This window comes from Chiloscyllium punctatum, unplaced genomic scaffold (assembly GCF_047496795.1).
Source record: "Chiloscyllium punctatum isolate Juve2018m unplaced genomic scaffold, sChiPun1.3 scaffold_81, whole genome shotgun sequence".
In the NCBI taxonomy this organism is placed as follows: domain Eukaryota; kingdom Metazoa; phylum Chordata; class Chondrichthyes; order Orectolobiformes; family Hemiscylliidae; genus Chiloscyllium; species Chiloscyllium punctatum.
Window position 1 is genome coordinate 115,322 of NW_027309815.1, and position 18,001 is coordinate 133,322.

The 18,001-nt window shown below is 36.5% G+C and overlaps 1 long non-coding RNA gene across 11 annotated transcripts in view; it reads left to right on the plus strand.

Moving 5' to 3' along the window:
* LOC140471414 (uncharacterized) overlaps positions 1-15,866 on the plus strand; it is a 55,575-nt gene extending 39,709 nt beyond the window's left edge. For all 11 annotated transcript variants that reach the window (XR_011957012.1, XR_011957011.1, XR_011957015.1 and 8 more), the window contains 2 exons: positions 8,285-8,354; positions 10,552-15,866. This is a non-coding gene — a long non-coding RNA (uncharacterized lncRNA). The remainder of the gene's footprint in view (positions 1-8,284; positions 8,355-10,551) is intronic.
* Positions 15,867-18,001: the final 2,135 nt, after the last annotated feature.

Sequence of the window (18,001 nt, forward strand, 5' to 3'; positions counted from 1 at the left end):
ACTTCTTCACCCAGAGATGGTGGGTATATGGAATGCTCTGCCCCAGAAGGCTGTGGAGGCCAAGTCTCTGGGTACTTTCAAGAAAGAATTGGATAGAGTGATTAAGGATAGTGGAATCAAGGGTTATGGGGATAAGGCAGGAGCAGGTTACTAATTGAGGATGATCAGCCATCATCATAATGAATGGTGGTGCTGTCTCGAAGGGCAGAAGGGCCTACTCCTGCACCTATTGTCTATTGTCTATTCACCTGCCTTATCCACAAACTTACTGCCCCATTGGTGTGGGGTTTTGACTACCTTGTGAGCTCTAATTCTCATTATTGCTGCTTCACTGGGAAAGTTAGCTGCTTCCACTAACTCTCTGACCTGTCCTTCATGCTCTACGTGCCCACAGACAGGGTGATTTACCCTCACCGAGCCCAGGCTATCACTTGGTCATGAACTATACCAAAGGCATGCTGTCTCTCTGTGTATATGCTGACTGCCTGACACCTGGCTAATGTCCGCGCTTCTGTCAGGGCTCGTGATGGTTCTGCCATTTCTGGGTAATTCTCCAAAAAAGTCCTCCAATAATTATCCCCTTCACAGTGTGCGGGTGGATAGTTTTGAAATCATGGTCTTTCGTTTCACTGGGATTGTCCCCCTCCGTTCCTGATTTGATCTTCCTGATGTGATGTCCCAGGTACATCTCTCCCTACCTTCCCACGCTCTGTGGGTTAATTTTAAGCCCGGCCTGCCTGACCTGACCCAATACTCTATGTAATATCCGGATATGTTCTTTCTCACCAACTGAGGCAATGAGGTGTTGGTAAGATTAAATCGATGCACTCCATCAGCCATATATAGGTGGGATATACTGGAATATTATGAGGTCCCTGAGGTAACTGGATCCAGGTCTACTGCTTTCCTCAGACAGTAAATACTAGCTTATTCTGACCGTTCTAGGTCCACAGTAACCCATTCACAATATCAAGGGCTGAGACTGTATCCTGTTGCATTTTTAATCCATTAAATAAAGTGGTGTGGTTCACTACTGTAGGATACTCTTTAGTGGCAGATTTACTGAGGGAGGTCTAATCAATAGTGAGGTGGGATGAGCTGTCCGGCTTATGTGAGTTAGTCTGGGATACTGTTGGTCTGACTATTCCCTGCTTCTCTCAATCTGTTACTGTCACAATTATTGCCTTCTCAGCCCCAGCTTTAATGGGATCCAGTTTGGGTGGGGAGTGAGAGGGCCCTCGATCTTTACAGGATCTACAGATAATAACCCACATTCCTGTTTGAGTTACCCGCCCTGCTGTTTGGGTCCTAGCTATAACTCCCCAGATTCTGTGACTGTTCCAGTCTCCCTGCAAGGTAACTACTCTGGAGATGTCGCCTCTCCTTTGCTTCCTGTCCTGGGCCTGGCCAGATTGTACCCATATTAGAGTTTGTGCCTCTACATCAATAGTTGCTCTGAACTGTTCTAAAATGGCAACTTCCAGAATGGTCCCTTCCTCAGTTTCACACTCCCATATCTGAATATATTTTGCCATATCGATGATCTGCATTGGGACAGATTTATTTCATCCAGCTTCCTTGATTCCCTCTCCAACTGCTCTCATTTTAGTAATTGAGGGGTGAGGGGCAAATCCGTTTCGGTAACTGATATAGATGCTCCTTTTATTAATATTTGTTCTGCTGGTTCCCAAACACAGCGTCAATGAATATTCATGTGCCTACGTGAACACAGGCACACACACAATGTGAACATCTATCTCCCTCTCTCTGCCTACGTTCCTTGTCTATGTGCCCTTTCCTGCTTCCCTTGTAACATTGTGGGTCTGGTTACCCTCCCTGTACTGCAGTACCCTCCCTGTACTGTACTACCCTCCCTGTGTTTCTGAGTTTGTCTCAGCTCTCATGGCCCAATTCAGAATGTGATTAGAATGATCTCCCACTGGCAGTCCCACGTTTATAATTACAGTTAAATAGGGTCCCATGTCATCTGTTAAATACATCAAACCTATTTCATCATCACAGGTTGGGGTTTGGTAATCCCCCGTGGTCCTTACACACCTCAGGCTTCCTCTCTGTATGATCCTCGATATTACCCTTGGTTCCCTGAGACACCAAGGTTATTTTAGCCCATTCAGTCTGTCCCCTCCCCAGTGTATCCCTGTAATATCTGTGAATGCCTGGAGGCACTCATCGGCTGTGCACTGGGGGGGGCTCAAACCCTCACCCACTCATTGCAGAGACAGGTTCTGCTGTACACGTCCGGGCATCTTGGCATAAAGGATTTTGGCCTAACACCATCATCGGTGAGACTGTACCTCAACTAATTCATCCATATTGTCCCAATAAGGTCCGTTATTACCATTTCTCTATCAGGCTGGGTGTTAACACACCAACATCTGTTATTCAGCAGGTGAACGGTTCATGTTTGGTTTCTGTCAGTTCCCTTTGTTGCTCCCTACTGTCTGTCCAAGTTGACCTTTGATGCCCAGTGGTGCCACAGACACGGCCTTCTGGGCCTTATAGGGCGGTGGGTCATCCCACCCATTGTCGTCCCTCTGTCCATATGTGGATGCTTTGTCATCTAACCCGTTCCAGTCAGTGTCACCATCCTCACTGCCTTCTGAGGAGAGCGGGGCACGAGGTACCTCCCCCCACTGTTACTACCACCTGGCCTCACGTCAGAGAGCCACCACCTTCACTTGTTCCTGTTTCCCATAATAATTCAACACATCCTGTCATTCCTGGAATAACACAGAGCAAAATGTGAATTTGGTTTTACTTGAAATATTAATAATTTGACATTCACTTTACATATCTTTAAAGGTGAAAATTCTACTCTGATTATTTAAGTGAATTTAACATGATCATACAGTGAAAATAACCCTCATAATCAACGATAATGAATGAACTGAATAATATGTGATTATTTGTACAAGTTCTTGCATTGAAAATTCAATTTTATTTAATGTTTGTCACCTATAACACCATGGGCATTGTTATTAGGGAATAAAGTAATGGAAGGATATCAGAGAAAATAAATAGACTTGAATTTTAGCTTCACTGGAATAATGAACCAAAACAATATTTGGAAATATGGGTAAACTACATAACAAAGTTTCCAGTGTCATTATTGACGTGAAAACTATTTTAGTTTGCTAGTTGTTTTGCACTAAGAATAATTGGAACTGAATTGTGATTATGAATTGACCATTTAAAATATATTTTAAAGAGAATAGTCATATATTTTTTGGAGGAAATTAGGAAAGTAAATAAATATGTATACATTGGTATTAATAGTTTTAAAATGTTTAGAAGTTGACTGGGATTATTTGATTGAGAGAGGCTGCATGATTATTAAGACTAATTCATCTTTTTCATTGCATTGTTGGTTTCACTAGAATCTGTTGTGGTCTAAGCTCTTGTTGTGTGCAATGGACTGTCACTCATAACTTAATTAACCTGCGAGTCCCTGATCAGGTTTCCTTTGTCTGTAAGACAGTCTGTAAGTTTGGGGCACACCTGCTTTTCTGAGGGGAAACAGAGATTCTTTTCAAAGGAAATAAGTGGCAGTTCTCACTGAGAATGTTTTCTACCACACACCATAAACAGGGAAGGGTTTTTCTGAAGAATTTCATTGTCTATCTATAAACTGATGGTACCTGTGATTGTCAGTTTGTGGAGGATTCAGCACATTTGTTCTGAGCTGTTTTTATACAAGCAGTTGGCTCATTCTGTCTTTGCCAAAAATGTTGTTTACTTTCCCCTTTTACTGTGATTCTGCAGGTTAGAATATTCTGAGAGTCAATAATGTCCAATAACTGAACATTGAATGATTTTGACTCTAACAGAGCAGTGGCCTTGTTTTCAGCTCATTATTCACTTTCCATTTCCTGGTTGTGTTGAATGTTACAGAAACAGGCTCTGAGCAATGTTTCCATTCACTTGTGTTGGAGTCACTGTCAGCCACGTGGTCAGTCAGTTTCAGGCTGATGGATCAGTTTCTCTGTCCTATTAGATGGTGGTCACTTGCTCAGTTTCCGATGGCTCACCTGAGCGTCAGTCCATCAGCTGCTGAAACCCTGCATCCAGCATTTTTTCCCTCTCACAGTGACTACTCCAATACAGTCCCAGCTTGTCTCCCACATTCACCTCCACATCCTCATGATCACCTCAGATTCTACTGTCTGTGTCCTTTCAGCAAGTTGTGTAAGACACCGACTTCAGTTTTAACCTGATCTATATTATGTTCAGAAAGATCATTTCAAAATGTGGTTCACTGCTTCTTCAGGACCTTCCTGAAGAAGGGCTTATGCCCGAAACGTCAATTCACCTGGTCCTTTGATACTGCCTGACCTGTGCTTTTCCAGCAACACATTTTCAGTTGTAATTGTAGTAACCAGTTAATTACAAGTTACTGACAAAATATTTTAAGAGAAGCTGCTATTGGTGGTGGAAATGCTGCTGGTTGGTATAAAAGAGGGCTTGGGTGAATACTGTACTCGGTTTTGATGAGAAAGTTGAGCAATGTAAGATTCTTTTATCTTTGTTAATAAGAAGAGGCAGAGATTGTAGCTAGGACATCCACAAACATCTACCCTCACCACCACTGATGTTCAGTAGCAGCAGTGCCAATCAAGCGGGCTGCTTTATTCCGATGGTATCAAGTTTCTTGAGTGTTGTTAGGGCTGCACTCATCCAGGCAAGTGGGAGTATTCCATCACACTCCTGACTTGTGCCTAGTAGCGTTTGGACAGGATTTCAGGAGCCAGGAGTTGAATTACTGTTGTAGCCACTGTGTTTATGTGGTGAGACCAATTCCGTTCCTGATCAATGATTATTCACAGGATAATGTTGATAGTGGGTGTTCAGTCATGGTAACACCATCGAATGTCAAGGGATGGTGGTTAGGTTATGTCTTATATGTGATAGCCTGCATTTGTGTGGCATGTATGTTACTTGCCTCCTGTAAGCCCAAGCCTGGATATTGTCCAGATCTTGTTGTACTTGGACTTGGACTGCTTCAGTACCTGAGAAGTAAATTATTTATTAACACTAAATAGTCACGAGATTATGCAAATTCCTTTTTCTATCTAATGTCACGGACTGTATCTTATGGTCACTCTCCTATTCACTTTCATTATCTTTTTATTTTCTTCTTAATTCAGACACAAATGTTTGAACATCGATCAGTATAAAATTACATAAATTAAAATCACATAGCATGTTTCGACATGTAAACTAATTGAATGAAATACATTACTTCTGTATTGTCTGCATTTTGACAAAAAATAATTCTCTTCAATAACTATTGAATGGCTCATTTATTGTCCTCAATCCATCAATCTAAGTATTATATTTCAGTCTTCAGTTTACCGATCTTAATGTACGTCTAATCAACATCAGAGCAAAGTGATTTTAAAATATTGAGTCAATTTATTTGTTCAGAATACAACATTTATTAGGAATTCACTATCCTTATAATAATTGCAGAATAATTTGTTTGTCTTTCTAATGTGTTTCGTCAGATCCATATATTATTTTAATCCATATTTTAATTTAATCCATTGAAACAATGCGATTGTTTTCAGGTTAACTATCCCACAATGGAACCAATCATTTTGCATGCAAAACGCTTTGTAAACTGACTTTTGCTGTTTTGAATAATCACAGTAATCTCAGCCTTATGAATTCAGAAAACTGGAACGACTTTTCACTGCAATAATTCCTGTTCATGTCTGCACATTGCACAGTCATGTAGCAAAATTAAATTTCTCCTTCTTACAAGTGTACTGATAGATTTTCGAAAATCTAAGTGTTGCTCTATCTAATTATTGTTCAGTTCAGTAGGGGGTATAAATGTGTAACAATGGCTCAGTACATGAAGTAATGTGAAGATATTGCAATGTACAAACTCACAATGATTGTGAATATCAATTTTTATTTTAACCATGGAAACACAGTTGAATTGATTAAATTATATTTCACTTCAATGCTCACATTCATTGTATTTCTAATCACAATAAGAGCAAACTATTTCATGTGACAAAATTATTTAAAATTCATCTCACTTTTTTATGGATACAAAATAGAATTAACACCCGTTTGTTCTTTCCTTGACCAATCACAGTGAAGTTTGAATTGTAGAATGCTAGACTGATACAGCACGGAAACAGGCCATTCAGCCTAACTTGGCATTCCGGCCAAGTTTCCTAAACTAAACTAGTCCCATTTCCCTGTGTTTCTCCCATACCCCTTTGGACGTTTTCTATCCAATAAACTGTCCAAAAGTCTTTTAGATGTTGTAATTGTACCAGCCACTGCCCTTCCTCTCACAGCTCATCCCAATATGTGAAAAACAGTGTGGAAAAGTTGCCCCTCAGACCCCTTTTAAATCTTTCCTCCTCACCTTAAAGATTCTACGGTGTAAATAATTTTTAAGACTGCGAAGTTATTAAAAGTTGAGAGGTATTTAGAAGCAGCATAATACTTTATTCATACTTTATCGGTGTTCAAACATTTGTGTCTGAATTAAGAAGAAAATAAAAAGATAATGAAAGTGAATATGAGAGTGACCACAAGATACAGTCCATGACATTTGATAGAAAAAGGAATTTGCATAATCTCGTGACTATTTAGTGTTAATAAATAATTTACTTCTCAGGTACTAAAGCAGTCCAAGCCCAATTCATACTTTAATCAGTGATGTGAAGCAAATAAATTCAAGATGTTGTGATCATTATAATGAACAACAGTTACAAGTTGAGACAATGTTGGTTGAAAAGCAATTCAGTCGACACTTAGATATTTTCTAATCAACTCTGAGGTGTTTTGACACATCTCTGTTGAAGGTGGGAATTGAACCCATGGCTCCTGGTCTACTAGTACACACATTACCATAATATTCCCATGCAGGAAGGGCAGGACTATAATCACATACTTACTGTGTTTATTCACAGGGAAAACTGCTCAGATATTTATTGTTATAATTGGACTAGGATTGTATTAGACAGTTCCATTGTGTAATGGATAAAAAGAATTAGTAATTTCTAATAATGATGGAACGAAGCAACAATGGTCTTAAATAAACATAAATCTCATGATAATCAAGTCAGTCAATTTGTTTGAAGCAGTTATTCATGTGCATAAGTTAAAATTAACCTGCTTTTTAATGCACATGAATTGGAAATAAAGCATTAGTCATTCAATGTGACTACTCAGCGATGGACAACTTCCCTCATTTTCAAAAAAATGTGATTTCAAAGAATTCAAGATTTATTGTAAAAGCATAGAACAAACATTTGTTAATTCTGGTTTATTTACACAAGGAACACGTGTAATTTAAATAATGCTTAACATGAAAAATACTTAGCTCTTATTGTAATAATCAGAACTGTAACAATGTTAGAATTGAAGTGAAATACAATCAATACAAGATTGTAAACAAAACTGTGGATGCTGGAAATCACAAACAAACTCAGTAATTGCTGGAAAATAACTCAGCAGGTCTGGCAGCATCTGTGGAGAGAGTTGGGCCCAGTGACCTTTCTTCAGACTGCACTTTTTCTTACAACCAATTCAATCCAGCTAAGATTCCACACTTAAAATTATTTTTGCTAAGATTAAGAGATTGTAGAGTGCAATATTGTTTGTATCAGTTGATGTACTGAGACATAGTTCCACATATACAGCTGGAGATATTGGATTTCAACAATGATTACCGGTTAGATTTTGGTAATAATTAGTTTTAAAATGGCTGATAACAAATTTAAGAATGATGAGAAAACCCCTATTGCAATGTAATTGTGCAATATGTTGGAAAAAAATTAAATATTTATGTGAAAAATAGTTAGCAATTTCTTAATTGATAAGACTGATTAATGATCCTTCCATTAATACGAGAATTCAAATAAAAGAGAATGAGAGAGTTAAAATGAGTGTTGGGTGAGAGAACTTTGGTTGATTGCAGGTGTGTTGACCTGAAAAGAATGTCAATGTTTCATTATGATACTGGCCTTAATAAATAATGGATTGAACGAAAATGTAAATCTCATGATGGTGTGATAATTGAAATGACAATTAAATAATATTTAATGTGAGAATGCAACACTTAAGATGATACAATATTTTCAAAGCAGTTTGTACTGGATAATGAATTAAAATATTGGGTTAATTTTTAAAAAAATCTCACTTTAGAAGATTATTCATCAGAATTATTCTGTCATTGAAAAAACCTCATTTCTTCAAGAATTCTGCATTTCCCTCATTTTCTGTCTTTTTTCCACAGGGATCTGTACTGGAACCCTTCTGTTTGCGATGCAATTATATAGAAGTGACATGGATTAAAATCTAATTGGGTGAGTTAATAAGTTTGCAGATGATATAACGTTCAGTGCAGTTGGGGACAGTGTAGAGTGTTGTCAAATGCAGCAGGAAAAAGAGAAATTGCAGATATGGGCAGAGTAATTAAAGGTGAAGTTTAATCCATACAAGTGTGAGGTGTTTCACTTTGGAAGCTCAAATGTTAAAAAAAAGTAGATAGTTAATGGCAGGACCCTAACAGCTTTATTATTCAAAGGGATCTTGACGTTCAAGACCATGGCTCCCTGAAAGTGACCATGCAAGTAATTAGGTGGTTAGGAAGGCAAATGGCATGCTTGCCTTTATTGGTCAGGGAACTGGTTACAAGAGTCAGGAAGTCATGTTGTAACATTTTAACACTTTGGTTAAGGCATACTTAAAGTATTGTATTCACTTTTGTTCGCCATGTTCCAGGAAGGGTATGGATGCTTTGGAGAGGGTACAGAGGGCATTTACCAGGATGCTGCCTGGATTTGGAGAGGCGAGAAAAATTCAGATTGCTTTTTTGTGAAGTGGCGGAGACTGGGGGAAGACTTGATGGAAGTCTGTACAATCATTAGATACGTAGATAGGGTTGACGGTCAGAAAGTTTTTCCCAGAGTTGAAGCGTCAAAAACTACGTGACATGTGTTTAAGGTTAGGAGGGAAAGTTCAAGGGGCATGTAAGGGGCAATTTGTTTTGTACACAGGGAGTGATTGCTGTCTGGAATGGACTTCCAGGGTTGGTGGTGGAAGCAGATACATTAAGGCTCTTTAATGTTCATTTCGATAATTTGGAAGGATATGAACCAAGGGTAGGCAGAAGGGATGAGTTTCTTTTGCATTATGTTCAGCACAACATTATGGGCCAAATGGCCCATTCCTGTGCTGTACAGATCTTTGAGAGAAAGCTAATGTCTATCTCATATGACATTTAATCTAATCAATATTTAGCCACTGGTGTCAGAAATAGGAAGGAAATAAGTAGATAACGAACTTGACTATAATCTAAAAATATAGTCAATTAAATTTACAGAGGTAATTTTTTTATATTTGTTCTGAATTATCAGATTAGTAACTTTGATGGAGATGTGTTTAAATTGTTTGCAGTTATTGATGTTCTGACCCAAAATTACCCTTGTTAAACTGAAGATTGGACCAGAAACCTGTTAGAAAACTTGAAAATATTCAGTAAGGTGCGATGCACATCATAATTTCTTACTGCCTATACTACAATAACAAAATCTTTCAGGTCTACACCAAAAAGCATTGATTTGCAGCCAATGCTCATTATAAATATCTGAATGCTACTCGTTTCAACAATCAAAGTAATCTCAGCCTCATTTATAAAGAGATATCTTAGACATTTCACTAATAATTACTGTTTATGTTGACACATTGCTCGTTCAAACATTAATGAGATTTCTCATTAATATTCAGTTCAATGATAGCATATTAATAATTTAGTTATTAATATCTAATAATTGATCAATCCAGTAAGGGATATAACAGTGGAATTATGGCTCAGTACATTAACTGATGGAAAGATATTGTTTTCACTCTCCCAATTATTGTGAATATCGATGTGTATTTTGATTTGATTTGATTTTTCTTCAACATGAAGTTTTATTGTATTTCTGATCACAGTAATAGTTGAATTTTTTAAAGCTAAAAAAATTCAAATTTGTGACTTTTTTGTCAACAAGAAAAAAGAATTTACATGCGTATGTTCTTTTCTTTATCAGAGTAAATTTTGAATTGTTGGAAGTTATACATATGTGTAAGGAAGGGGAGCTGCCTGCAGCTGAATAGTCACATTGAATGATTTTTTATTGCGATTACATCCTGCTGCTAATCATTCTAGTTATCTTTTCATTTCAGGAAAAACTGCTTTAAACATATTCCACAGTTGTATTTTGCATGAATTTACAATAAGCGCATGGTATGTGTATTTATCTTTCTTTCATTTCCATGATTTTAATTTTTAAGTAAGAGCATATGTGCTTAGTACCATATCACAGCAAACCCGTTTGGAAATATTGAATCACTTAATGTGTCAGTGTTCTAAAATAGATTACCAATTCATTGTTAGTCCAACAATCACACAGTAATTTAATTTAGGTTTTGTAACAAATATCGTGAGATTCACATTTCAATTTAAATCATTATTTCATAGTGCCAATTTTACTAAGAAAAAATTATCTTTTATTCCAGGTCAACACAACCACAAACCAAGCAATGATCCCTCATCCAACACTGACAGGAAATATCTGATATCTTCTCATTTGAATGTTCACAGAAATCATTGGATTCATATTCAGCCTTACAAATGAAGATACATCTGATTGTTTTCGACTCCAATTCTACATGTTGCGGATTGTAATATGACATTTCTAATCATTTTAAGTTTACAGTGACTAGTTTTAACACTAATTGTTACTTATATCTAATATGTAATCATTGATCAAATCAGTATAGTCGGCTTTAAGTGTGGAATTAAGTCTCAGTGACGTAAGCATATTGCATGGTACAGTTTCCTAATGGTAGCGAATGTTGATTTTTATTTTAATGCTGAAATCCTTATTGATTTGCTGCTGTAGGGAAGCCCTGAGCAGCCTGCCTTGGAATTAAAACACAAAATGGTGGAGGGGAGATAAATAAGACCAACAGTGTGTTTCAGTCTTAAGTTAAAAAAAGAACATTTTGTACAATCCTACTCCAAGTCCATAAGCATGCAATTCCAGACAGTCATATTCCAGATAGTGATAAGAGAATGCAGGCACACAGAAAAATGACCAACCCTGACTTTCATTAATGAAAGAATAATTGTCCCAGTGAATGAATAAACACCAACTGCAGGATAGAGCCCAGCTAACTTCCACAGCGGCTGTCAGGGAAACAGGCAGGGTTTGATTGTCAGAAATAGTTACTATTTTAAAATTGCTCAGAACATTTAAAACTTTTCTAATTACATATTCTTGAGAATTGTAAATAAGGCAAAGTGAGAGGCCCAAAGGACTGCAGAAATTAATTTTGTAATGTGAGGAAATAAAATGCACAGAGATCCCAAGGCCTGGAGATTATAGCACCTGTAAAACACCATGAACCAATAGGAAATTCGGGCTATCCATATTGATGTTCATCCAAGATTAGGTGTTCCACAGGATTGGGTGTCTGTATCATGATGGAACGACTGTAACCACATTGCATGTGGACATTGTAATACAGAAGGTGTGTAAAAATACTGCTTTTTACTGTACACAGTGTGTCATGGACCTCCCTTCCTAGATTGGCCTCGGGGGGATGATCCCTGCATTAACTGATTGCAGCATGAGTAAACATCTTCCACTTGCCTGAGTTCGGCCTATCTCCTCAGTCTTCATTCCCTGTCAGGGGAAATCACTCCTACAGCTATGGTGACATTTAAATTCAATACAAACACTTATTATCTGTGAAATTATTCCTTGCAGAGCGATATCATTTTCATGTTAATTTTTTAAATTTTTGTTTTCAAGAAAACAATGGAGGAACATCCATTTGTTATTTAGTTCAACTTATACTAAATTTTAAATTATTGACAGGACTACACATGGGGGTGGCGGGGGGAAGAACGATTCTTCAGCTCAAATGTCACATTAAGTGACAATTTCCATTTTTCAAATCATGTGACCTCCAAAATGATATTTATTTTAATTTCATTTTGAGGTAGTTTTATTTTCTTCCAACATTAGTTGTCAATGAACAATAATCACACAATTATTAGTTTTTTTTTGCTACAAAATGACTTCCTGTACCAAATGTCATTGACTCTATGTTTAGTGCATAATAATACCCACTTTCCCATCCTCATTATTTTCTTCCTAGTGCTGACATTTATCTAAACATTTATCATGATAAAAGTTACATTAATAAAATAGACATGAACCAACCAAAAAAAAGTTGAACGATGTTCAATTGTTGCTGAGATTTTTTAATTATTAAAGCCACGTTTTATATTTTAATTTTCAGTTTATTTATCTTAATGAATAGACAATCGACATCAGAGCAAAGTGCATTCAAAATATTAAGTCAATTTATCTATCAGGATTTTAGAAACAATTATCAATTACAATAATTACGCAATACTTTAACTTAGGCTTTATAACAAGTACAATGTGCTTTTAATACCTTCCATATTTCTTAGTGTGAGTGCTACAACATTAAAACTTGTTTGATAAGGCCAATACGCCCACAAAAGACCAATAATTGCCATTGCAACATCATTTGTAAGTATCTGACTTTTGCTCATTTGAAAGATCACAGTCTTCTCAGCCATTGAAATTCAGAGAACACCAGTTAATTTACACTGCAATATTTCTCTTCATTTCTGAACATTACTCAGTGGAATAGTAAGAGGAGATACCTCATTATTCTTAAATTCATTAATAAAATATTTCAAATCGATTTGTTGCCAAAACCTAATAATTGTTCAATTCGGTAAGGGGTGTACATGTGGAACTATGTTTTCATATAATAACTAATGCAAGGACATTGCAATGCACAATCACTCAATCATTCTAAATATTGCTTTTCATTTTAAACTTGGAAACACTTTTGAATTGATTTGATTAGAAATCACTTCAATGTTAACATTTATTGTGTTTTTAATCACAATAACAATTGAATATTTTTCACGTGCAAAATCATTGAAATCCCCATGAATTTTTTTGAAGCACACAAAAAAGGGTTGGCATCTCTCTTCTTTCATTAAACAACCACAGGAAATGGTGACTTAGAAATCGTGTATTTTAGAAAGAATGAAAGTTGTCTTCAGCTGAATAGGCACATTGATTGACCAATTCATCATTTTGTTCCAATTTACGTGTAGATCAAAAGCATTGTAATTTGCATTTCTGAAAATGTGGAACTTATGAACATATAGAATAATTATATTCATTTTTATTTATAATGCACAGTAATCACACAATTCTGTCAAGTTGTCGTTCCACAAGTGATCATAAAAATCATGTTAAATTAAGACATTTGTTAACTCCCATCATTATTGTAAATTACTACTGAATTTTCAGAAGATTGTACACAGTATCCAACCATTTAATTCCAATCCAATTATCGCAATAAACATCTGATTAGTTTTCAGCCCTGCCCAGCCTGGTTGGGAATGTTATGAAGGAATCTAGTGCAACTCTGGTCGTGTATCTGTTACCAGACCAGAGTTGTCTGGTCGTGTCTCTGTTACCAGACCAATTTCAATTCCCACCTTGCACAGAGCTGTGCCAGAGCAGCTCTGAATGTTGAGAAGAAAATATCTAAGAATCGAATGAATTGCCTTTCAATTCAACATGAGATATGTTTTCATTTGTTGTTCATTCCAATAATCACAGTATCTGCTATATATATTCTTCAGTCCGCTAATAACAGAATGTATCTAATTACACTCAATCAATATTCTTTGCAAAATATTTGATAATGTTGCATTCACAAAGATGAAATATGCAAAGTAAAGATAGAACTTGATGCTTCAAAGGTATAAATATTAGAAAAAAATTAAGTTATTCTTCAGTTAAATAAACAAATGCCACTTCCTACTATATATCAATTTTTAGTTATTGATCTGTTTATGAGTTGTCTGAAATTTGTTTTTAGTTTTCCATTCATCTATTTATATTGAATGTACGATTGAAATGTTCTGAAAATATCCGAGTGCATTCATTTGAAAATTGAATTTGCATATTTCTCTCTAATCCAGTTTATTGCATGATGACTTAACAGTGTTTTGTTCAGCAAACCTCCTGAATTCCGAAAAATTGTCTAATCTTAAATAAGATCTTTCACACCCAGTTATCAGTCTGTTCCTAATTCATGTAAATATCTAAATTTATTGAAATCAATGTTCACACAAAACAGTGCACATAAAGCGACACAAAGATATTCATCATCAGCTGATTACTATTCAGTGGAATAACCTGAGTAAGTATCTTATTGTTCCTAGGACAAATGACAACAATAAACATTTATTTACTATTCTATGCAGTTAATGCAATTGAGGTGCTATATTTCAGCTCAGTCGTTAATGTTGATTTATATTGTTTAAACCAATAATTCTACTTTATCACAGATATTGACTATACTACAATAATGTTGTAAAGCAAATCTTTGTCAATCTAACAATCTTTAAGCTCCTTTTTTGTTGTGTGTGTACAAGAGACAATTCAAATTATAACCATTTTTATTACAAATTGAACAAATACTGCATTTTAAATTTGTGAACTTCCCACATTTTTGCAAAAGGGTTAGCCTTCACTGTATATGTCACATTTAAAAACCTGCTATTTCAAATAATGAGTGCTACAAAATGATTATTGTTTTCATTTCATTGTGAGAAAAGAACTGCTTTGACCATGTTGATTTTTTTGGCATTTCTATTCCAACATTATTCATCATTGTACAAAAATGACAATATTATTAAAATCACATATACGCTACATGTCATTGACTACATTGTTCAGTTTCAAGCTCACTTTCATGACTTACGAATTCTCTTCCTAATTCTGACACAAATCTTTCAACATTGATCATAATATTGATCATTTAATTGATGTAACATATCTCTACAAGGAATCCGTCTAATGGAAATTCACAATTCTTGTATTACGTACATTTTTTACTTAAAAAAAGAATTTTGCTCAATAATCACTGAATGGCTCATTTTTCTTCAATCCATAAAGCTAGGTACAATGTTTTATGCCTCAATTTACTGATCTTAATAAATATCCAATCAACATCACAGCAAAATGGTTTTGAAATATTGATTCATTTTAATTCTTCAAAATACAGCATTCATTATCAAGTCATTGCCATTACAATAATGGCACAATTATTTTTAAATAAGTCTTTTGAACACATACAATGAGATTCACATTTAGATTTAATCCATTATTTCTGAGTACTAATAGTACAGTATGAAAATGCCTTTATTTTTCAGGTCACCTACCCCACAAAGGAACCAATGACTTCCCATCCAACGTCATTGCAAGTATCTGATGTTTGCTCATTTGAATGATCACGGTCATCTCAGTCTTAAAATTCAGGAAAATGTAATTACTTTTAACTGAATTAATTCCAGTTCATTTCCAGACATTGCTCAATCACTTGCAAAAAGAGATTATTCATTATTCTTTAATGCATTGACAGACTTTGATAATTCAATTGTTGCTGATTTAGAATAAAAATAATAATTATTCAATCTAGTAGGTCGCGCAAATGTGGATTTACGGCACAGTATATGAACCACTGCAAATGTATTGCAGTGCACAATCTCTCAATCATTGTAAATATCAATTTTTATTTTATCTGTTGAAACATAGTTGAATTCAATTGATTATATTTGACTTCAATGCTCACATTTATTGTGTTTGTAATCATAATACAGCTTACGGATGTTTCATGCAACAAAATCAAATGAAAAAGAATTAACATCTCTATTCTTTCATTCAACAATGGCAATAAATTTTCATTTTTTAAATTTTGAACATTTTGGAAAGAAGGGATGTTGTCTTCAGTTGAATTCTTGCAATGACTCAACTAATTCACAGTGTCCGCTACTTATTCTCTTTGGGTTCCTATGAAAAGAAGTTAACTAGTTATTCTGGTTGTAATTTCCTGGAAAATATTTGACAAATGTTGTGGTTTTAAAGCTGACAAGACTAAGTGCTCGTAAGTCATCAGTTATTTTGTTAGAAACAGCTTGATTCAAACATTTCGAACACAGACACACACATACACACACACACACACACACACACACACACACACACACATTGTTATTCTGCTGTGTAACAAGAGGGAAAACAAGTCGCTTTCTTCGGCATTAAGTAAATATATGCCACTTCCAATTATTCATTAGTCAGCTAATTACCTACATTTGTCATTAAAAATTGCAATTCGTCGAAACATTGTTATGAACTTTGATCAAATTAAACTTTTAATTATTGTTTATTCATGAATTGGCGGGATTTTGTATTTTTTATTTTCATTACACCTATTCGTATTGAATGCAAGATTGACATTCTTTGACAATGCCGGAGAGTGTTCATTTGAAACTTGTTTTTGACGTATCTTTCACTGATTTTACTTATTGCAAAAGATTACATGGTACCTCAGTGGTTAGCAATACTGGCTCACAGCGCCAGGGACATTGGTTTGATTCTCTCCTCGGGGGACTGTGGGGACTTTGCACGGTCTCCCCAAGTCTATGTGACTTTGCTGTGGTGTCCTCCCACAATCCAAACATGTGCAGGTTAGGTGAGCTGGCCATGCTAAAATGCACATTGTGTTCAGGGATATGTGTATTAGTCAGCAGTAAATATGAAGAAATATGATTGGAAAAAGTGTTTGGGTGGGTTACTCTTTGGAGGGTCATTTTATTCAAACAAATGGCCTGTTATCGCACTGAGGTAACAGGGATGCTTTCGTGGCATCGCTAGTATTAAGGTGCAGCCCGAGATATAAGCCATGTTGGAACTGAAACGGAGGAATCTCCAGAGAGGCTGCAGAATGACATCGCATCCATTTGAGTTTCTTTAAATCACTGACGAGCAGGAAAATGTAAACGGCGAGGGCGAGTGGGGAAGTGAGGAAGTTGCAGCTGTGGTGAAAGTCCAACGGTCCTTCTGAGAGTGTAATTTCTTTCATTGCTGTTGCTGATTGAATGAGCCACTAACGTGCGAACTGCTCCAAAATATGATTCAGAACCTCTGGTGCCAATTCTCGCAAGTTGAATAACGACAGACACCTTCCAAATGAGGTCTTTCACAGACGACTTTGGGGTACATTTGACAGACAGACAAGTTCAGGAATCCGTGGTGCGCTGTGACACCAGCACATCAGCTTCTTCCCTGCCTTTGAACCGGGCCGCCTGCGCAAGGAATGCAAATGCGGTAATGCTTTTCTTGGACAGATCAGAAGGGGGTAACTACACTCTCAAACAGAATGGCATATGATCAGAACCAGGTTGGAGAAAAACTTTACAATGCTTTGCACTGTTAGTAAATGGAAAATGGAATTGCATTGCATTGCACTACGAGAGAAGATTTATTCAAGCAAACTCGAAAGCAGGTTTGCACATGGGAAAGCAAGCAAGAAAGCTCCGTTCTTGTCTGTCAAAGGCTGCAGTTGAAGAGCAAAGCAGTTTCTGCCCAGTTTCGGACTGGGGACCTTTCGCGTGTACAGCGAACGTGATGACCACTACACTACAGAAACAAGCCTCGGTCGCCCCCCGCCCTGCGGCTCAGTGGCATCCAGCACTGAAAGTTGAAGCCATTCTACCTTTCACCTTTCTGTTTCCATGAGCTCGTTGTTTAATGGAACTTGTTTAATTTTGGCTATGTGCTGAGCATGGACGAGATACACCGAAGTATCTGTATCCACGTGGTGTACCCCAATAACGTTGTGTTGCTTACACCTGCTTTAAAGAATTACGTTTTTGCGGAGCTTACCGTCGCAGTCTGTGGCAAAATCATTTAGTCTGTTCGACTGCTCACGGGAAAGGTAGTATTGTGAAACACTGCAGAAACGAATGACACCCTTAATTTTGCTCCGACTGACCATACTCCGTGAAAGTTTCCCAGATTCTCAGTTAAGGATTTTTGCAGCTGGAAGTTACCTC